Genomic DNA, 23624 nt, shown 5'->3' on the forward strand with positions numbered 1-23624 from the left:
TCCCTGGAATTCTCCAGGCAAGAACACTGGAGTGGGTTGCCATTTCCTTCTCCAATGCAGGAAAGTGAAAAGTGAAAGTGAAGTCGCTCAGTCGTATCTGACTCTTAGCGACCCCATGGACTGCAGCCCACCAGGCTCCTCCGTCCATGGGATTTTCCAGGCGAGAGTACTGGAGTGGGGTGCCATTGCTTTCTCTGATTATCAACTCTAGTCACCATTAAACAAAAATGTCTTCTCTAGAAGGAGTAATGCAAGGTACTCCATGTATGGCATTTATCCTCATCTTCCTACTTCACTGGCAATCGGATGATCCACAGTAGACAGAGTTGACTTAGGATGCTGCATAATACTCTAATATTTTGATACTAGCCAGTGATTTTTAAAAGTGTCAGAAGCCCAGCTATTAGTGGTTTTCCATCTCCCTAGAATGAGAACATGATTCACCCACAAAGGGAGTTTGGATGTCATTCCTTTGAGAGTAATCGAAGGACTCCTAAAGATGCGGTTTCTCAAACCCTGAGCCCATGGAGTTACCTAAGGTAGAGTAACTCTGCCTAATGAATGAATTTAGAGACCTCCAGGGACATGTGGCCACTTATATCATTGTTTCCAAGGATATCGAAGATCTTGATGATCTACATTCGGGATCACTTTTCTGTTCTCCTAAATGTGTATCTTTTGATAGCTATTTTCAAAATAACCATTGCCAACACACACATACACACACACACACACCCCAAAACAACCTGTACCCCTTTTTTAAAGTCTCTGCTGACTACAAACTAAATCTACAAATATCCCATGGAGTTTGGCAAGTCTGAGTCATCACAATATGATAATTTCATTGTTTCTCCTGGAGTAACTGGGAAAATTCACTCTGGGGCACATTTTCATTGCCAAATGAACTCTGACACCCTCCTTTTAGCCCCCTCTCACTTCTTGTTTACCCTAATCATTGTATTTGCTAAACCACAGTCCAATTTTATGCTTATATACTTTTGTACTTTAAGGAGAACTTTCTAATTATGGTCTTTTAAACTCCAACAACCTGTGTTCTGATGTCAACATTTTAAAATAGAGTAACTCTTCATTTTCCCCCATTGAAATTCAGATAACAAGTCGGGGTGGACACTCCCTATAGCGTACCATACATTTTGCCCATTTCAACTTGGTGACTAAATTCCCATATCACCTCTAGAGTTCTTCATTAAATTATCAGGACTCTACTGCACTTATGATTGATTTGATGGGAACTCAGGGGCCATCAGAGCTACAAGGTCTGTATCTCCAGCTTTCTTTTTCCTTCTTAAATCAAAAAAAGACTGGTTTGTCACAGCCTGACCCATCTACTCAGAAGTTTGTTCCATTAACTCTTTTAATAGTCTCTTCTCCAGGGCTCTGATGAGATTAAAGTCATTTCCACCCTAGAGGCTCGAGGGCTCCTGCCTTTCACCATAACTCACTGACTCCAGCTAATGGGCAGGGGAAAGAGGGATGATGGGGGTTATTGCAAGTCCAGGCCATGCTTTTTAGACTGTGGGGTTATTGAAGAGGTGAAATAGTGAGTGCTTGTTGCTTCTTCTTAGATCTTGGTTGAATATTTACTTTTGTCTCTCCCATCCTAGAATGTAGGAAGAGAGGCCTCCATCACAGCCTATATAAGATACGCTGTGCTGTGCTTAGTCGTTCAGTCGTGTCCGACTCTTTGAAACCCCATGGACTGTAGCCCGCCAGGCTTCTCTGTCCATGAGATTCTCCAGGCAAGAATACTGGAGTGGGTTGCTATGTCCTCCTCCAGGGGATCTTTCCCACCAAGGGATCGAACCCAGGTCTCCTGGATTGCAGGCAGACCCTTTACCATCTGAGCCACCAGGGAAGCCAATAAGACATGCTGGGAGAGGTTTAGTCTTCCAATACTCTTTTCTATAACTTTGACAGAGGCCTGAACTCCCACAATCAGTCATTCATTCTTTCAATTTAAAGTTTCCTAAAATTTTTAGTACAATACGTACTGAATTTTATGAGTCATTTTTGTTGTCGTTGTTCGGTTGCTAGGTCATGTCCGACTCTTTGCAAACCCATGGACTATAGAATGTCAGGCTTCACTGTCCATTGCTATTTCCCAGAGTTTGCTCAGATTCATGTCCACTGAGTCTGTGATGCTGTCTAATTATCTCATCGTGGGCCACCCCCTTTTCCTTTTGTCTTCAATCTTTCCCAGCATCAGGGTCTTTTCCAGTGAGTCAGCTCTTTGCATCAGGTAGCCAAAGTATTGGAGCTTCAGCTTTAGCATCTGTCCCTCCAGTGAATATTTAGGACTGATTTCCTTTAGGGTTGACTGATTTGATTTCCTTGCAGTCCAAGGGATGCTCAAGAGTCTTCTCCAGTACCACGATTCAAAGTCATCAGTTCTTCAGTGCTCAACCTTCTCTTTGATCCAGCTCTCACATCTATACGTGACTACTGGTAAAACCGTAGCTTTGACTATACGGACTTTTGTTGGCAAAGTGATGTCTCTGCTTTTTAGTATGCTGTCTAGGTTTGTCATAGTGTTTCTTTCAAGGAGCAAGCATCTTTGAATTTCATGACTGCAGTCACAGTCTCAAGTGATTTTGGAGCCCCCAAAAATAAAATCAGTCACTGCTTCCACTGTCTCCCCATCTATTCACCATGAAATAATGGGACCAGATGCTATGATCTTAGGTTTTTGAGTGCCAAGTTTTAAACCAGCTTTTTCACTCTCCTCTTTCACCTTCATCTGGAGGCTCTTTAGTTCCTCTTCACTGTCATTCGAGTATTGTCATCTGCATATCTGAGGTTGTTGATATTTCTCCAAGAAATCTTGATTCCAGCTTGTGACTCATCCAGCCTGGCATTTCACATTATATACTCTGCATGTAAGTTACATAAATAGGATGACAATATACAGCCTTGTCATAATCCTTTCCCATTTTTGAACCAGTCAGTTGTTCCATGTATGAGTCATTAGAATTTAATTAAAAATTTTATTTTACATTTACTGGATAGCAGACCTTGAGCCAGAAAGATGAGAAGAGTCAAAGAATACTAGGTTTCTGAGTTAGTGTAGAGGTAAAGATGTGTTGGAAAAGCCAAGGAGTTGACTATGGTAGTTTTCACCAAACTTTATTGTATATAACTCCCAGGTCAGGAAGATCCCCTGGAGAAGGGAATGGCAACCTGCTCTAGTATTCTTGCCTGAAGAAGTCCATAGACGGAGAAGCCTGGTGAGCTACAGTCCATGGGGTAACAAAGAATCAGACATGAAATACACTAACACACACACACCTATGGTATTTAATACAGAGCTGGTCACTCTATTCCCTATATTCAAATATTGCTCTGGATTCCTAAAACTATATTTTCTAGTTCTTGGAATTAAAGTTTATCAATCACTGTAGTCAAAATGTGTCCTATTCTTTTTTTGGGCATAATTGTATACCCTATTTAATCTTTTTTTTCTGGCACAACTGGTAAGGAAATTTCAGAAAAGATTTCCAGAGGAGAAATGTGCTCCCAATCCACAAATAACATCAGAAATGCCAAGGAATTACAATCCAAATGAAGTAAACTTGGTTTCTATCCACAAGATAGTCACTAGTTGAGGACTCGCCCTTCTGGCATAAGAAACTGGAAATCTCAAAAAATATAAGAAACAACTGTAGAAAGCAGTAAAGGACTATGCAGAAAGGAAAACAAACTAGGCGAGCCCTAAAACAATTTTTGGAACACAATGCAGAGATGGGGACACATTCAGAGTACAATTGTCTTGCTAGGTTTCCAACAATCAGAATTTGGTGAGAATAAGGAGGTTTAATTTGTTGGACAGAGCACCTGAGAGGAGAGATTACATGGATTAAGGACTTTAGAAACCAGCATGGAAGTTCCTTTGAACAGGTTGCTGAATTTTACGTTTTACACTTGTTGGATAAGATAAGGCTGAGCAATGCACAAATGTCATTTAAAAAAAAGAAAAAACAACCAAGAGCTACATGCTGAATAATTCTCAGAGAGAATTGGATATGCTCAAGTTCCAATCAGTCAGATTAGACAGAACTCAGAAAGTTCACAGTTTAATAGTAGGGATAAAATAGATACAGACTTGAAGGTATTCTAGGCATACCTTAACAACATTTATAGTTTTAAGGGGACTCTGTATAATTTAACTGCCTGCCCAAACCAAACTCAACATTCTTTAAAAGAAAATAATCAAATTCAGTGTTCAAAAATGTAACATTTACAATGTCAATCATCAAATTGAAAAATAAATAAACAAACACACCAGGGAATTATATGTGACCCATAATTAAGAGAAAAATCAAATAATAGATGTAGATCTGGAAATAAACGAAAGGATAGATCTAAATGCTGCTGTGTTGCTGCTAAGTCGCTTCAGTCGTGTCCGACTCTGTGTGACCCCGTAGATGGCAACCCACCAGGCTCCCCGTCCCTGGGATTCTCCAGGCAAGAGTACTGGAGTGGGTTGCCATTTCCTTCTCCAATGCATGAAAGTGAAAAGTGAAAGTGAAGTCGCTCAGTGGTGTCTGACTCTTAGCGACCCCATGGACTGCACGCTACCAGGCCGCCCATGGGATTTTCCAGGCAAGAGTACTGGAGTGGGTTGCCATTGTAGATCTAAATATAAATACTAAAACTATAAAACCTATAGGAAAAGTGCATAGAAAATGTTTGTCTTTGGGGTAGGCAAATATTTTTTAGACAAGGTACAAAAATACTGGAAACATAAAAATAGCAATTTGGATTTCATAAACATTTTAAATTCCTGCTCTTTGATCTCTTTGATAGACACCACTCATAAAATTCAGACAAGCCTTACAATGGAAAAACAGGTTTATAGCACACTGGGCAAGGGACTTATCTCCAGGATAAAAAAAATAAAACTCTCACAACTCAATAATAATTTTAAAAGCACAAATTTTTAAAATAGGCAAAATGCTTGAACAAACATTTCACAAAGGAAGATATAGTAATGGTCAACAAACACACAAAGAGATGCTCAACATTATTTGACTTCAGGCAAATACAAGTTTAAACTACAAGGTTACCACTATATACCTACTAAAGTTGGAAAAAACTGACAAGTTTTGATGAGAATTTAGAACAACTGAACTCCTACATATTAGTTTAGGAGTATAAAATTGTTGAACCACTTTGAAAAATACTTAACAATCTCTTATAAAACTAAACATATACTCACTATATAACTCATCAGTTGTACAAGAGGCATTTATTCAAGAGAAATGGAAACATTTGTTCACACAAGATCATATAAAAGAATATTCATAGAATCTTTACTTATAATAGCCAAATACTGAAAATTAACAAGTGAATAGATAAACAGATTATAGTAGGCTTATTCAGTGGCGTATGGATCAGTAATAAAACTGAATGAGCTATTGACCATGGAACAACATGGACAAATTTTAAAAGCATTATACTGAAAGAGACAGGTTATATACAAAAGAATGAATACCATGTGATTCAATTTAGATGAAATTCTTGAACAGGCAAAATGCATCTATAGTGACAGCAAATCAGCGGTTTTCTGCATCATGAATGAGGGGGCATTGACAACAAAAGGGAACAAGTGAAATTTTGGAAGCTCTGGAAATCTGATGTATCTTGATTGGCATGGTGATTACACTGGTCTATATATTTGTCAAAACTCATTGAATTGTACGCTTTAAATTGATACTTTTCATTGTTGCTAAATTATATATCACTAATGTTGATTTTTAAATTAACAAGAAAAAAGCAAGGAGTGGGCTTGCCTAAAAAAAAACAGTTTATTCTCAAGTTTAGCTTGTCCTTAATTTGTGGGACTTGTGAATACAATAGAAACAGAAGTTCCTATACGCTTAAAGACTTACGAAGCATCATATCTAGATACTAAAGCTTACATAAGATATGTTCTTAACTTGCTAGCTTTACTCTAATACATTTATTGCAACCTGGAAGCCAAATCTAAATTCAACGTTCTTGGAGCCCTCAGACTCTGGAACATTGTTATATGGACTTTTAGCCAGTTGTCTTTCTACCTACCTGTGTTTCACGTAATCATAAGGGTATCTCAGCATTTATGTCCAGGTTCCATCCACATAGCTCATAAACACCTTTGGGGCATTCTTCTGGAGGTGCACACTGAGAATGGAAGGATAAACCCGAGGCCAAGGCACACACAGGCTCTGCGGGTCGGCCTGGGGCCACTTGGTAACAAATCAGGTCTTCAGAGCCTGTTGATCTGGAGGGGCCCACGGGATGGAGTTGAGCACACATCCTGATACCAGGGACGCTTGTGCGGAGGTGGTGGGTAGATGACAGACAGGACCTTGAATGCAGGGTTCCAGCCTGATCTGAGAACAGCATTGTTCAAAGGGCAGGCATCTCAAGTAGTTTTGCTAGGAAACTATCACCAGACTTCCCCTTCCTCGTTCTCAAAATAAGGGAGAGGAGAAGCAGAGGTAGAGGAAATGAGCCTCGTTTAGGCCATGTATAACTGATGCTTAAAATATCAAACCAGAGGAGGCCGCAAGTTCAGCCTAGGAAAGAATAGGTACATTTATTTAGAGCAAGAGAGTGTTCTGGATATTTGTGAGGGACAGCATGTAGCTATTTCTGATTTTTAGTTCCGCATCTAAAACCGTGTGAATGCTAAACCAACTATATCAAGCTTTACGAATTTAGGAATCTTAGAACATGAACAAGAATTCTTTCCAACCCTCCTTTTGTCTCCCATCAACGCTTCCTCCCTCCCTCCTTCCTTCTTTAACATGGTTTGAACCTATAATTGGCACAGGTCTTTATAGTAATAGGTGTAACCCCTGGTGGTATCTGTTCTTCAAGGAATTTACAAAACCGTGGAATGAAGTGTTAACGTATGAAAAATAAGATGAGGCATATTATGATGGAATATGTTATCGGCTACAAGTTCCTGGGAGAGAGAGATTAGTGTGAGTCAGCATAGTTAGAAAATACTCTGATATGTAAGTTGATCAGTAAATGGAGTAGCCAAAGTTGAGTAAGGACTAGGGAGTTGGAGGCAAGAGATACTTCCAGGAGGAAATGACATCAGCAAAGATGTGATTATGGAAGCAAACATGGTGGGTTTTAGGGAAGTAGATGAATCAGGCAGCTCAGCAATCATTGAATACACAAGTCAAAGAAAGGCTTAGGTTATAAAGCTAGAGACTTGAATATGAACTTTGAAAGTCAAGTTGGGGAAAGATTATAGAAAATATGTCCCTATGTTAAGTATACAATCACTAACAATTAAAACATCTGGTAGCACCTGAAAGTTTATAAAATCTTCTTCCCATGCATTATTTCAGCTGATCTTTATGAACTTTGGAGAAAAATCTGTAAATGAGAGGGAAAAAAAAGTTTTAAAGAAGAAGATAGCTTGTACAGAGACTTACAGAGCTCTGTGTGGTGGAGTTAGGACTCAAGCCAGAGTCTCTTAGCTTTATGACTTAGATTCTTATGTTAAATTAAACACTACCTCCTAAATTAAGCATCCTCTGATTCCCCTCACTAATATCAGTTTCATCTTTAATAGGGCACTTCATCTGTGTATTCATTCTATTTCCTCCACTGGTTTGTAACTCTCCTGACGTTTGGAATTGTATCTTCCACTTCTTTTCTGTCTTACATAGGGCTGGACTCCTAGAGGATATTCACACATTAATTATTAATGAATGAAATAAATAACAAGTGCGTGAAGTAATGAGCAGATATATGAGAAGGAACTGGAACAAACTGCACATTACTCTCTGGTAAAATATTTAGACATGCCAGTGCCTATAACCCAGAGATTTTTATTTTATTTTTCTAGGGTAGGACTAAGACACTGCTATTTCTTACTTGCTATTGTGTTTCTCTACACATGGCAGAGGTTAGCATCTAGGCTTCCTATTATCTGTGTTTGAGAGGAGCTGGGAACCTTCCTCAGATGGAAATATGGACAATTCAGTTCTTTCAGGACAGAAGTAGAGTGTATATAATTTCAGTAAAAGAAACAAAAGTAACCAAGGCTTCTGTAGTTACAGGTCTCAGATCTTTGGATGAGTGTGCTTATGACAGGTCTGAAAAATATAAGAGGGGTGATCCTTTCTCCCCTCTTGTCTTTGTAGTATCTCCAGGAATGTGCCATTAGGTAACAGCATATGTGATTTAACAGAGAGGCTAATGAATGTGATTTAACAGAGAGCGCTAGTGGAGTGAGGGGCCGCTCTCTGGCCTCCTATGGGCTGTGCAGACCAAGCAGGCTCACTGATGTCCATCCCATTCTGTGCCTGGTACGCAAAGGATAGCACCCAGGAGAGCCAGCGACTGAGGCAGAAGGAAAGGGAGGTGCTGGTTTCCAGATAACAATGAGGGTGAGCGATTTATCCTTAAGCTCATCCAACATCATCCCCAGAATATTTCTGTCCTTGTATGGCTCCGAAAGCTTTGGAAGCATAGTGCAAAGGCCTGATGGTAACAGCTGTTAAAGGCTCCCTGCAGATGGAAATGAAAGCCAAACTTGCATGCACATGGGAAGGAGATTATCAACCAACTATTCCGATTTCTCCCTGGATCTTTGTATCAAAGAATGTGTGTTTCCTGAATAATAATGTCATGTCTTTCTGTCCAAGACTCCAAGACCGTCTGTCGTTTTTCCACTTATTGGGAAGGAGGGAAGACAGAGCATAAATATTTTGTACTGTGACCAGCCATTTCAGTTTGACTGCAATTATTGGTCACCATAGCTTCTCCCAGTGCTGTTGTTTATAAATTTATATGGCACAAATTATTCATATTTGCTAAAAAACTAGAAAGTACACACACTCACACACATACATCAAAAAGGCTTAATGGGTTATCAAGTCTTACTTAGTTCTATAAGAGGAAAAATTCTGTAAATGTAAATATACTTAAAATTCTTGAACTGTACACTTTAGGTTGCTTAACATGTTAAGGTTTTTGTTAGTGATTTTAATCCCAATTAAAAATAAAACCTAAGGAATTCAGAGCAAGGGCTTACCCGATGGCTCAGTGGTAAAGAATTCGTCTGCCGATGCAGGAGACAAGGGTTTGATCCCAGATCCGGGAAAATCCCACATGCCACGAAGCCCGTGTGCACCACAACTGTTGAACCTGTGCCTCAGAGCCCAGGAGCCACAGCTACGGAGCCCAGGGGCCACAGCTACTGACATCTTCTCCCTCGAGGGCCCGTGCTCTGCAACAAGAGCAGCCACCACAGTGAGAAGCCGGTGCATCACAACTGAAGGGCAGCCTCCGCTTTTGGTAACTATAGAGAAAATCCCGCATGGCAATGAAGACCCAGCACAGCCAGAAATAAATAAGTAAACAGTTTTTTAAAAATTTAGCAACAAAGTTTAAAACTCAAGAAAATAAAAAGCAACACTCTATTATCCAGATATAAATAATTTATATTGTCTAGCAATAAATATATATATATTTATAGAATGTATATTATATAATTATATTTAATAAGTATTTTATATGAAATATATGTTAATATATTTGAATTTATGGAATTTCGTGTTTATATATACACACATGTAGATATGTTTGTAGGCATACACACATGTCCCCCCACCACACACACACACACACACCACTTTGTTATCTGATTTTCAGTCTTCATGCAATTTAGCATAGGTGTTTTTCAGGACTATTCTGTATCTATACCTATGCCCTGGGCTGTGTTTAGTCGCTCAGTCATGTCCAACTCTTTGCAACCCAATGGACTGTAACTCACCAGGTTCCTCTGTCCATGGGATTCTCCAACAACAATACTTGAGTGGGTTGCCATGCCCTCCTCCAGGGGATCTTCCCATCCCAGGGATCAGACTGGAATCTCCTGCATTGCAGGTGGATTCTTTACCAGCTGAGCTACCAGGGAAGCCCATCTATTGCTATAATTAGTCTTAAAAGCCCATTGTAAAATGGTTCTCTGCTCTATTCAACCAATCTCCATTGGTTGTCTTCAGGTCCACACATACAAATCAGATTTTTGCTCTTAAAAATAGAGCTTCAAATATTAGCATCATCACATATCACTGAGGATTATCTAATTATTCATTGATGACTTTAATGTCCACATAGCTTATCCTTCCCAAATCCAACTATCTTAAGTTGAAAAGTGAAAGTTGCTCAGTTGTGTCCAACTCTTTGTGACCCCATGAACTATACAGTCCATGGAATTCTCCAGGCCAGAACACTGGAGTGGGTAGCCTTTCCCTTCTCTAGGGGAATCTTCCCAACCCAGGGATCAAACCCAGTCTCCCACATTGCAGGCAGATTCTTTACCAGTTGACCCATGAGGGAAGCCCAAGAATACTGGAGTGAGTAGCCTGTCCCTCCTCCAGTGGCTCTTCCTGACCGAGGAATTGAATCAGGGTCTCCTGCATTGTGGGCAGATTCCTTACTAGCTGAGCTATCAGGGAAGCCATTATCTTAAACTGGATTTCCCCAAAACAGATTCTGAGATGAGGCTTTGGGTATAAGTGATTTATCTGAGATATGATCCCAGGAACACTAGTAGGGAAGCAAGACAAAGGAGGAAAAGTCAATAGCAGGTGGATTACTGAGTGGGTTTCATGTTTGGGGCCTGGGGTCCAGTACAACTAAAGACCTTCAGAGAGACTATAGAACTGACTTTAGAAGCGCGTGTCAAAGAGCCAGTCAACTCGGGAATTTAGCCACTAATTCTCTTCCCCTATCGATTAAGAGTCAATTGATTCTCCACCCCAAGAAGGCCAAGGAAATGCTTGTGTCCAGAGAACACCCAGGCAGGGAGATGCAGGAAAGCGTCACATTCCGAGAGCTTCCTAGGGTAGCCCCCAGGATGGGCCAAAGAGACACAGAAGAGTGTCCACATCTTCTGCTCCCCTGCACTCTCAGAACTTGACTCCCTCTTCTCTGACGATGTGGTCTCCCCACGCCCTGACACCTGTTGCCGGTAATATCAACCCCACTTCCACAATATCATACCCTCCAGCTCCCTCCTGTCTTTCTCATTCTGTTTGGTACCTGCCAGCATGACAACTCTTCTGCCACATTGGAACCTGTAATACATTGATTCATCAACCCTCCTCTGTCACTTATCCCCTGCAAGTCATCATGTCTATTCTTCACCATCATTATAATCACTCTCTTTGCATGTTGCTTCAAATCCTTTACCTGCCTCTTTAAGAACTGAACTAGCCTGGCAAAACTCCTTTCCTTAGTTAAATCCAAATTTCTGTCATCTCTGTGCATGGGCTCATATTGTCTTCTATCTTCTCTTCTTCTGAAACCCCTCATATCTGTTCCATGCTCACATTCCAGCTGATTATCATGTTCTATTTCTTCAAGAAAATGAATCATTCAGAAGAGAACTTTCTAAGCTCTCACCATGAGCATCTCCCCGCTGCACTGGCGTCCCTCTGTTACTGTTAGTCTGGACGAGCAGCTTAATGTCTCAAGGACTGAGTTGTGTCCTAGATCTTGCTTCTTGAGAACGTAATCAATTCCTTGTTCATTTTCCTGCATCACCAACTTTTACCTTTATCTTTTACATCACTTTTATCAGGACATAAACATGGTAAGTATTTCTGCCATCTTAAAATTACCATCTTGGGACCAGATGCCTGTCTAACCTAGGCCTGTTTTCTTTGTTCTGTTATAGTAACCACCCCGCCCAAATAGCCACACTTAATACCTGCAGTTTTTCTCCTTATCTCGAATCAGTGTTTGTTAAGTTTCCATTGCTACCACTCCATCAACACTTCTCTTGTAAATGGCACCAGTGGAATGCATCTTACTAAATATAATGGCTAATTCTCCTCCTCACCTTATTTGACTCTTAGTATTTGAGTCACTTGATTGCTTTATTTTCCTTGAGATATATTCCTCACTTGCCTTCAGGAACAGTTTGATTTGCTGGCTATCATCTTTTCATATTGATCTTTCCTTCTTACTCTCCCACCTTATCTCCACAAATTCTCAGATTGGAAATGCTGGGATTTAATTCATCTTCATCATTATTTTCTATTTACACTTAATTCCAAAATCTACTCCTCTTTATCTATAGTCATGTCATTAATCAAGCTCTTGGATTTAAGCACCGTATGTTTCCTAGCAAGCCCAGATGTATCTTTAATCTAACCCTGGGAATTCCAGAAAAAACATCTACTTTTGCTTCACACTCTGTGCTAAAGCTTTTGGCTGTGTGGATCACAACAAACTGTGGAAAATTCGTAAAAAGAAGAGACTACCAGACTATCTTACCTGTCTCCTGAGAAACCTGTATGCAGGTCAAGAAGCAACAGTTAGAATGGTACATGGAACAGACTGGTTCAAAATTGGGAAAGGAATATTTCAAGGCTGTATATAATCACACTACTTATTTAACTTCTATGCAGAGTTCATCATGAGAAATGCTGGGCTGGATGAAACACAAGCTAGAATCAAGATTGCTGGGAGAAATATCAACAACCTCAGATACGCAGATGATAGCACTCTAATGGTAGAAAGCAAAGAGAAACTAAAAAGCCTCTTGATGAGGGTGAAAGGGGAGAATGAAAAAGCTGCCTTGAAACTCAACATTCAAAAAACTAAGATCACGGCAGTTCCATCAGATCCAGTCTCATCGCTTCATGGCAAACAGAAGTGGAAAAAGGAAAACAGTGACAGATTTTCTCTTCTTGGGCTCCAAATCACTAAGGATGGTGACTGCAGCCATGAAATCCCAAGGCGCTTGCTCCTTGGAAGGAAAGCTATGACAAATGTAGACAGCATATTAAAATGCAGAGACCACTTTGTCAGCAAAGATCTGTATAGACAAAGCTATTGTTTTTCCAGTAGTCATGTATGGATGTGAGAGTAGGACCATAAAGAAGGCTGAGCATCGGAGAATTGATGATTTCAAATTGTGGTGCTAGAGAAGACTCTTGAGAGTCCCTTGGCCTGCAAGGAGATGAAAGGAGTCAATCCTAAAGGAAATCAACCCTGAATATTCATTGGAAGGACTGCTGAAGCTCCAATACTTTGGCCACCTGATATGAAGTATCAACTCATTGGAAAAGACCCTGATGCTGGGAAAGACTGAGGGCAGGAAAAGGCAGAGACAGAGGATGAGATGGTTGGATAGCATCACCGACTCAGTGGATATAAGTTTGAGGAGACTCCAGGAGATAGTGAAGGACAGGGAAGGCTGGCATGCTGCAGTCCATGGGGGTCCCAAAGAGTCAGACATGACTTAGCGACTGAATGACAATAACCCTCTCCCAGATCTCTAAAATCATATATACAACCCCTTTGTTGCATATATGATTAATACAGCTTTAATGGCTCTGTTTTAATATCCAAAAGGCATAGCAAATCTCTGTAACCAAACCCAAATACCTGATCTTGTCTAAATCTGCTGTTTCCTCAGTCTTTCCATCTCAGTAAGCAGCAACACCAGTCTTCTAGCTGTTCAGTCCAAAAACTATAGAGCCCTTCTATGCCCTATCTTTTTCTCACATTTTATAACACCCATCAGCAAATCTTATAAGCTCCAACACTCAAACTATATACACATGTCAATAATCAGGCTGGTCCAATCTACTATTATGTCTTGCTTGGATTATTATCTTAGCCTCTTAACTGGTCTTCCGCTTCTGGTTTTTCTTCTGTGATGTTTAATTTTGACACCAGAGCTAAAAGCGATTCTTTCAAGGTTTGAGTCAGATCAGTTATTCTTTGTTTGAAACCCAATGACACTTTTGGAACTCATTCACTAAAAGCCTACAGGGTTTGGCATGGTCAAGCCTTATGTTATCTCCATGAGCTCATCATCTCCCCCTCCTCACCCCTTTCTCATTCCATTCCAACCTCACCAATCTCATCATACTTCGGTTGGGTCAGACAGATGCCCCCCTCAGCATTTTTGCCCATGCTGATAGCTACATAGCTCAGTCCTTCCTACATAAATGAGTCACTCCAATTTCATTTTTCAGATTTTCCCTGATGAACTTATTTAAATTGTAGCCAGTTTCCCCACATCCTCCTATTCCTTATGCCCTTCCAAACTTTATTTTTTCCATAGCACTTACCAACATATGGCATGCTATTTTTAAAAATGGATGCATTTATTTTACGACTCTTTTTCCTAGAATGCAAGCTTCATAGGGCCAAGGATTTTGTCTACTGGGTTCTCTATGCTTAGAAAATCACCTGACATGTAGGAGGTGTTCAATAAACATTTATTGAATAAATCATTGAGTAAGAACCTGGTTTGGTTTTGCAAACAGGTTATTGCTGTGTGATCTTGGGCAAGTCTCTGGAATATTCCAACTGTGTTTCCTCATCCATACAATCATATAGTAGACATAATTTAAAGTATGGTCATGAAGATTAATGTATGCAAAAGATCCTATTGCAACACTTGGAATGAACTGTATCATCAATAAATCCACTGAATCTATTTTCCCAAAACAGATTTCCTGAAATGAAAGTGAAAGTGAAAGTAAAGTCACTCAATCCTGTCTGACTCTCTGTGACCCCATGGACTGTAGCCTACTAGGATCCTCTGTCCATGGAATTTTTCAGGCAAGAGTACTGGAGTGGGTTGCCATTTCTGTCTCCAGGGGATCTTCCCTACCCAAGGATCGAACCCAGGTCTCCCGCATTGCAGGCACTTTACCATCTGAGCCACGTGGGAAGCCCTTTCCTGAAATGGAAATTACCAAAATTTCTTGAAAACTGCAAAATTTATGTCTTCCATATTTTCCTTTCTTCTGCCTGCCCTCAGGTACTTTTTACCTCTGCTTTCTATTTTCCACATATTTTGTGAAGCCAACAGTAACCATTTATCTTCAGCTGCTCAGTTGATCAGAGTGAATGGATTAGTGGTCTTGGTAGTCAGTCACTTCAGTCGTGTCTGACTCTTTGCAACCCCATGGATTGTAACCTGCCAGGCTCCTCTGTCCATGGGATTTTCCCAGCAAGATTACTGGAGTGGGTTGCCATGCCCTCCTCCTGAGGATCTTCCTGATCCAGGGATAGAACCCTCCTCTCCTGCATTGCAGAAAGATTCTTTATCACTGAGCCACCAGGTGATCCTGAATGGATTAGCTCAATTCAGTCCAGTTCAGTTCAGTCACTCAGTCATGTCTGATTCCTTGTGACTCCATGGACTGTAGCACACCAGCCTTTCCTGTCTATCACCAACTCCTAGAACTTGCTTAAACTCATGTCTATCAAGTTGGTGATGCCATCCAACCATCTCATCCTCTGACATCCCCTTCTCCTCCGACCTTCAGTCTTTCCCAGCATCAGGGTATTTTCCAATGAGTCAGTTCTTCGTATCAAGTGGCCAAAGTAATGGAGCTTCAGCCTCAGCATCAGTCCTTCCAATGAATATTCAGGACTAATTTCCTTTAGGATTAACTTGTTTGATCTCCTTGCAGTCCAAGGGACTCTTCATATCAAATAATCAGCTCCTTTCTTCCTTCTTTCCTTCCTTCCTTCTGTTCTTCCATGTCCCTAAAGACCACTTGTAGGTAATAGAAAAGACCTAACAGACTTTAAAGAAACTTTCCCAGGGACTAAAAACTTCATTTTAAAGCTAAAATGTACATTACTGAAACAGATTTGAAAGAAAATGACTGAGATGGTGTTGTTGCTGCTGCTGCTAAGTCGCTTCAGTCGAGTCCGACTCTGTGCAACCCCGTAGTCGGCAGCCCACCAGGCTCCTCTGTCCCTGGGATTCTCCAGGCAAGAACACTGGAGTGGGTTGCCATTTCCTTCTCCAATGCAGGAAAGTGAAAAGTGAAAGTGAAGTCGCTCAGTTGTGTCTGACTCTTAGTGACCCCACGGACTGCAGCCTACCAGGTTCCTCTGTCCATGGGATTTTCCAGGCAAGAGTACTGGAGTGGGGTGCCATTGCCTTGTTAGATGAATGCAAAAATGTGTTAAATTGTTATACATTGAAATAAAGGTGTCTTGATAGAGGTAATACTTGATTTTAACCCAAAGGATGGATTGGTACATTGATAAAGTAATTAATGATAACTGCTGCAACAAATAAACCCCCAAATAATACGGGCTTAACACAACAAATATTTATTTATTGCTTATGTGAATTGAGCTTGATGTGAATTGAGGGGCTCTTCTCGGTCACTCCTCCCCTAGGTGATGATGCCCATCACCTTCTCAATATGCCACCTGCAGTATCTGGCCTCCAAGGTCACCAAGCACATCCTTTCTTTCTGCTGGTTCCAGAATATAGCAGCTTATAGGCTTAATGCAGAGTCTTGATTCAGTGTGACTTTACTCAGGGAGCACTGCTCTGATTCTCAGGGTGGTTGGAACTGCCAGAAATGGTTGTAGGGTTCAGAAACATGCCAATACATGGCAAAAACCACCACAATATTATAAAGTAATTAGCCTCCAATTAAGATAAATAGATTAAATTTTTTTTAAAAGAAACATTTGAAAACAACAGAGCATTATAGCCAGTGCCCCAGAAAGGGTGTTGTGAGTTTCACAGTGTGGAGTTGGAGAACAATGGTGAGCCATTCTCAACCTTATTACCATAAGGCAAGTAAGATATTCCTGAGACTGACATGGAAATGTATGAGTCTGTTGAAAAGACAGAAACATCTATAAATCAGGTAAACAGGTGCGCATGGGATTACAGGTTCATTAATGAAGTGATGGGCCTTTGAGAGAGAGAGATTGCATTTCAGCAATTGTCATAACACGTTTGTTTATGGACTGTGACCTTGGAGGCCAGTACAATGGCACTCTGCATCTTTTGAGAAGATTATAGTGTAATTATAACTTTAATGGGCTTCAGGCAAAGACTCTTAAGTAACCAGAAAGTTCCTATTTTCTCTCTCAGGAGAGCATGTGCTGGTGATATATTGGAACTAGCTCACAGGTATGGCACTACTTAAAAATATCTCAGCAATTAAGAAAGAAGACAAATGAATTTCCAGAAATAAATCCCTTACATTTAGAAGGGGACCTTCAAACATAAGCAGTAGCTACTTACCTTCTGTGTTTCTCTTTATTTCTCCCCCTATCTTTACCTCTGATTTCAGTCCTCTATCTCTCTTACTTCTGGTCTTTCTATCTGTGTTGTTTCTCTGTGGACCTGCCTTATCTCTATGATCTGGCCTGAGCATCTGTTTGAAAGGAAGATCAACTCTGCCCCACAGACTATATAATCCTTCACACTCTAATGAAATCATAATTTAGTGTCTATTTTTCAAGACACTGTGCCAGGTCAAAGGAGAAACCCAAGCCAAAGCTCGTAGTTCCATTGTCTTGATGAATGTAACAGGAAGCATCATATAAAGCTAATGATCCAAAATGGAGACTATTCTAGTGGATAGAGCAGATGCTCTGTAATCAGCTTGTAATTTCTGTTACAGAAAATTTACTGGATTTTCTAGTAAAATCCAGTAAATTTTACCAGACCAGCCAGACCTAGATTTCGTTACTTCTGGCTATGCAACAGAATTCTCTGATGTCTCTTTGATGATCTACTTGAAGGCACCTTTAATAACAGCTGAGAATTTACATTTTACCTCAATTTGGAAAGGACTCTGAGAGGCAGGATCATCCATCCTCTTGTTCTTCAAAATAAAGAGAGAGATGAAAAGAGAGATGGGATTCCCTTCTTCTTTTTAAGGCTTTGTCCTGGAGCAAAAGAGAAATTTCTATTAAAAGAACCTAATATTTATTAAACATCTAAGTTGTGCCAAAGACCATGCTAAGCATTTTACATGAATCAACTCATTCAGCATGGACCACAATCCTGCAAAGTAGGTGTTAGTATCAGGAAACTGAGTATGGGATTGCGTGGCTACTGTGGGCTGGTTCTTTGTGCCCACTAACCTCATTCAACTGCTGAGTCATTCTTCATAGTGGGCATTATTATCTCTAAGTTATAGGTCAGAAAACTAAGGTTTAAGAAGTTTAATGTTTGACTAAGGCAACACAGCTGGTGAATGGTAATTTTGAATCTATGTTCAGACTGTAGAGTACCGAAGTACTCTACTCTTTAAAGTGCTTCCTTTCTCGCCCATCATGCTCCTCCTGAGCTCATTCCAGTCAAGATATTATGTCCTTATGTCTAACCTAGATTCCAGATAGGAATTTGTCTTTTTTCCCGACAGTATCAATCACCAAATCAAAAACATTTATTATGATTTTTCAGGATTTACTCTGTGAAGTCTAGTGCTCAGAAGGGAAAGAGATAGAAAAAGTGAGTAGGAACTGGTCCCTGCCCTCAAGGAGTGATGGTCCTAATTGGGAAGAAGAAAGAAAAGCTTGTGATTAAGTTGCATGGCTTTTCTGGACAACAATGGAAAACATGTCGTGAAGCAGGATGTGACAAATGACCGGAAGAATGTTATGGACAACATGTGCTGGAGAATTTCAGATGAGGGGGAAATGGGGAGCAGATGGTCACATAATACACTTTCGTATATTGATGTTTAAAGCTCATCATTAAGCCCTTCAGTAATCTTTTGTTTAGGATAAATCTCAGCTTTCCTTAAGAATATTATTCCCTACTCCTCTCAGCCTTTCCCTGCTTCTTAGAAAAGCACTGAACAGCATGACGAATGAGTTAATGTTTCTTAGAGAAGGTTGGCGTCTAAAAAACAGTTGTTGAATTGGATGAATAGAGAGACTCTTTTCTGTGAGTTCCTATGTGAGCAGAGCCTGGATGACTTGCAGGCAGTTATGAAACCAGGGCTGTCCCAACACAGTCTCCATTCTGATACCCTTGAGTAGATAAAAACATACCCTTGGGTATTTTCACATAGTTCTTGGGATTGGAGAGCATGACCATCCACACACCCAAACCTGATTGGTCAACTTAAGCATGAGTGGGAGGTGGAGAAGGAAATGGGGGAGATTTTCCCAGCACTCTCTTAGCAACAAGACATATCCTTCCCAACTAAGTGGTAAGTATCTTTATTTATACACTCCTAGGTAACCTCTTTAAAATGTCAATACTCTTGACTCCGGTGTTACATAATCTCCTGCTTTAAAAGGCCGGGGAACCTGTTGACAGGGCTGTATGAGGGGTGATCTGATGTAAGATCACTGCTGTCGGGCTGGAAAAAAAAAAAAAGACCAGTTGGGAAAGAAATGTAAAAAACTTGGAGGGCCAAATCAGCAAAACACAGGAGAGCCTGGAAGTAAATCATACCTACTTCACCATCCTGCCAGGGACTAAACCCTGGTGAAAAGTTCATGGCTGTGGAAATATATGAACCCATTTTTTTTTTCTTTTTTCCCCTTAAATGAAATGTCAAACACAAATCCCAGGAGACCAAAAGGTTAGGCCATCATAAATGCCCTCTATCTTGAATCAAAGGTGACAGAGAGAAGAAAAACAGACTCGATGACCTTGAGAGATTGTATCTCCTAGACAGTTTTCAGGATACACATTTCACAAAGAGTGGTTCAAAGTCACTTTTGGGTCCCTTCCTGTTGTCACCTGATAATTTCAAGACATCCAGTTTGCAAGCAGACAATTTCCTGTGAAGAAACTGCCAACAAACTTTGATTCATGTTCTCTGTTTGAGGATGTTAGAAATTTTATCAAGAGCCTTTAATTCCCTTCTTCGTGTGAACTGAGTTCTGTGACAGGGAACACAATCACCAAGCCAGGCTACTCCTGGGGGCTCTTGAGCAGCTGAGCCCATGACTCACTCATCCACCTGGAGACCACAGACCTCAGCGAGCCCTGCAGGCACAGAGTTGTGGGAAGCAGACTCCAGTGCTGGAGTCTGAGGCAGAAGGTGCAGAGCTTTACTTGGAGATGTGCCATTGTCATTTAAAGTCACTCACTTGCAGATTCATTATCTTTCAGTTCAGTTCAGGCGCTCAGTTCTGTCCACCTCTTGTGCCCCACAGACAGCAGCGCACCAGGCTTCCCTGTGCATCACCAACTCCCGGAGTTTACTCAAACTCATGTCCATTGAGTCGGTGATGCCATCCAGCCATCTCATCCTCTGTCATCCCCTTCTCCTCCTGCCCTCAATCTTTCCCAGCATCAGGGTCTTCTCAAATGAGTCAGTTCTTTGCATCAGGTGACCAAAGTATTGGAGTTTCAGCTTCAGCATCAGTCCTCCCAAGAATGTTCAGGTCTGATTTCCTTTAGGATGGACTGGTTGGACCTCCTTGCGGTCCAAGGGACTTTCCAGAGTCTTCTCCAACACCACAGTTCAAAGCACCAGTTATTCAGTGCTCAGCTTTCTTTGTGGTCCAACTCTCACATTCCTACATGACCACTGGGAAAATCATAGCTTTGACTATCTGGACCTTTGTTGGCAAAGTAATGTCTCTGCTTTTTAATATGCTGTCTAGGTTGCTCGTAGCTTTTTTTCCAAGGAGCAAGTGCCTTTCAATTTCATGGCTGCAGTCACCATCTGCAGTGATTTTAAAGTCATTATCTTTAAATAATGCTAATTATATTACAAAGGCGGGCCTCCCAAGTGGCTCAGTGGTAAGGAATCTGCTTATGCAGGAGACTCAGGAGATGGGAGTTTGATCCCTAGGTCAGGAGGATCCCCTGGAGAAGGGAATAATGGCAAGGAAGATCCCCTGGAGAAGGGAATGGCAACACTCCAGTATTCTTGCCTGGAAAAATCCCATGGACAGAGAAGCCTGGTGGGCTTTCATCCATGGGGTCACAAAACCCATGGGCACATTGGGATTTTTAATATATACCGTGTTACAGTGTATCAGCAAACAGCTGTTTTAATCTAGGTATCCCATTGTCCAAGGAGAAAGGAGCTTGTAGGAAGGATATGAGCCAGAGAAAATAAAGGCAGAACAGAGTGATGGTTTCAGGGCAGTTATCAAAACCCTGTTTACTAATCCACCCAAACCAAAAATAACAGAGACAAAGGAGTGAAATTAGAGGCAAAGATAGAAGCAGGAAGAGGGTGAAACAAGAGACACAGGGGGTGTCTTTATTGTGGAGGCTGAAGATATTGGCTTTGAACTTTCATGAGACACATTGTTTCAGAGTCAACTGTCTTTGGCCACTGTTGCGTGCAGCACGTGTGACTGTTGCTCAGTAGAGTTTACATGGAAGATAAGTGGATGGATGAATGATGGAGTCCCTTAAGGAGTTACTGATATTTTCCTCAAAGTGATGGCCTGATCAGCCATAACAGGCTACGTCTCAGAGTCCGTGGAGGCGACACCTTCCAAGCGTGACCAGACTACCTGGCAGGCCATCACCCTGGAAATCACTTCCACCTGAAACTCTTCACTGCCCGGCAGAATCTCACTCCGGCTGGGTCGGCAGCACTCCTTCCCGTCCAAGGCCTTTCCTGCTTCTGCTTAAGCCCATCTGCACGTGGCTGCAGCATGTGATCTCGCCGGCTGTAGGACTACAGATGACTGACAGCCATTCCCTGAGAACATCGGGTCTGCCTGTAGCGGGGCTGTGCATGGATGGCTCACAGTGACGGGATTAAGTGCTGAAGCTTCTCCAGGGACAGCCCATGCTCAGGATGCGTGTCTGAGATACTGTCAGACATGGCAGCCGGGGAGGGGGATGGCTACTAGGCAGCGATGCCTGCCAGGCATGAAGAGCATCACGGAGACAAAGCACCGAGGTCCACCTGCAGGCCAGCTTCTCTGAGCTCCTTATATTTGTCTGTCTGGCCAGGAAGGTGTTGGTAGGAGGTAAAGGACTCCATCTGCCTTGCCTCCTTTACTGAGTGATGTTTTGCCAGTAATTAAATGTGTTAAAACCTCAAAAGCCCAGCTGGAGGCCTCATAGACATAAAACACTCTCTCCTCTGTGTCCAGGGACTAAACTTCCTGAATCAAATGTCTGACAGGACATGTGAGCAACAAGGAAGTAGGAAGGGAAACCCAGTGACTGTAGCTTTTGGAACCATCAGAACCAGAATGCACGGGGGTTTGACCACTGTCAGGGAAGAATCAGTCCACTGAATTCTCAAGTAGGATTACTATATATATATATATATATATATATACACATACTGCTCAAAAAGTCAGATTCAGAAGAAAGTGTTACTCTCAGGAACTCTCGACTTTCAGTTGTAAGTCTTTCTTCATGAGGAATATTAAGGCTTCAGTGAAAAATGCAGGTCTTGACTGCATTTCCTCTGCTTAGAATGAAAAACAAAAACGGACATTCTCACATTCCTCCATTATGACATAGTCACAAATGGAACTAGACTGGGGAAAAAGGCCTCCCACATCCTTTGTGGATTCCAGTATATATATATATATATATTTTAACCAGTCCAGTGAGCTGAAGTTTAGAGTGTCCTCCAGTTTTGGGATGAGGGCAGGACTTAATTCCTCTTATTTACATCCCTCCTTTCCTATCCCACCACCTCTTCCAACCTCACATGGCCTTGCAGGCCAGGGCACTCCCCAAGGAAGTATGCCCATTCCATTTGCCAATGGGGCTCAAAATTCTTCAGGAGGAGAAGACGTGTGCCCTCTGAAGGCAAGTTCTGATCACTGTTATTAAAGCTAATAATAGGCAGTGACAGGCCCGGGGGACTGAGGCATCTGGGCTTGTTCCGATGGACCCTGATCACTGTAATGTGGGCCTTTCTTTGGGGAAGCCTGTCCCCACGTGCTCTGTCTTCTTGCTGGGCAGGCAGAAGGTGACCTCCTTGAGCCATGGCATGGATCCCTTCCGAGAGAAGCTCTGACATGAAACCAGCACATCCATTCATCACTTGTTCTCTTCCTGTCCCTGTCATCTGACTACCCAGAATTGCCCTGCTTGCTGTTGGTTATTAATGAGCTTCTCCTTTCTTTGGCCAGTTTCCGGAATCTTTAGCCACCACAGGTGCTGTCTCTTCCAGAAACACTGGCATTAGTGTAGGCTTGCTGCCAGTGACTCCTGTGGACATAAGATCATTTCGAAATATATGCTGACAGAGGTCATTCACTTCTATACCCCACTTATAGAACGGGCCACAGAGGCTGCAGAGTTGCACTGGATTGCCCAAGTTCAAACAGATTATTGTGTCTGACCAGGAATTAGGATCTATGTGTTCTATTAAATAACTCCAAGATCACAGATCATCCTTATTAACTGTTTTCAATGATTCTACTCCAAACTCCATGATTAAAGTTCTCTTGTTTTCCTATATTCATTTCCCTGAAGATCTTACATCTCACTTTTTTGTCCATCCTGCTCTCTCTAATGTCTATGCCTTCTTCTACCACGTTTCCTGTTTCTGCACCCCCACCCACCCCAACTATTACTCTATTGTTCAGTCACCTTTAGGAAGGCACACAGAATTGAGTGAACAGAAAATAAGTGCTGTTATGACTTGCCAGTGAAGCCTGAGGGAAGTTATTAAGAAGCAACTCTTCCCAGGGATATTTCTCCTGTTACTGTTATAATTGTGACTGAGATTTCAGTCTCAAAGGTTAAAGTATCATGATTTCCCTTTCACTTTCTTTTATTCGCAGAGAAGAGAACATATCCAAGGAAGAATGCCTAACACAGTACTTCCCAACCCAGGTCACAATGCAAGGTGAAGAACCATCTGGAAGTGTAGGCACGCAATACAGATGGA

This window comes from Bos taurus, chromosome 16 (assembly GCF_002263795.3).
Source record: "Bos taurus isolate L1 Dominette 01449 registration number 42190680 breed Hereford chromosome 16, ARS-UCD2.0, whole genome shotgun sequence".
NCBI lineage: Eukaryota > Metazoa > Chordata > Mammalia > Artiodactyla > Bovidae > Bos > Bos taurus.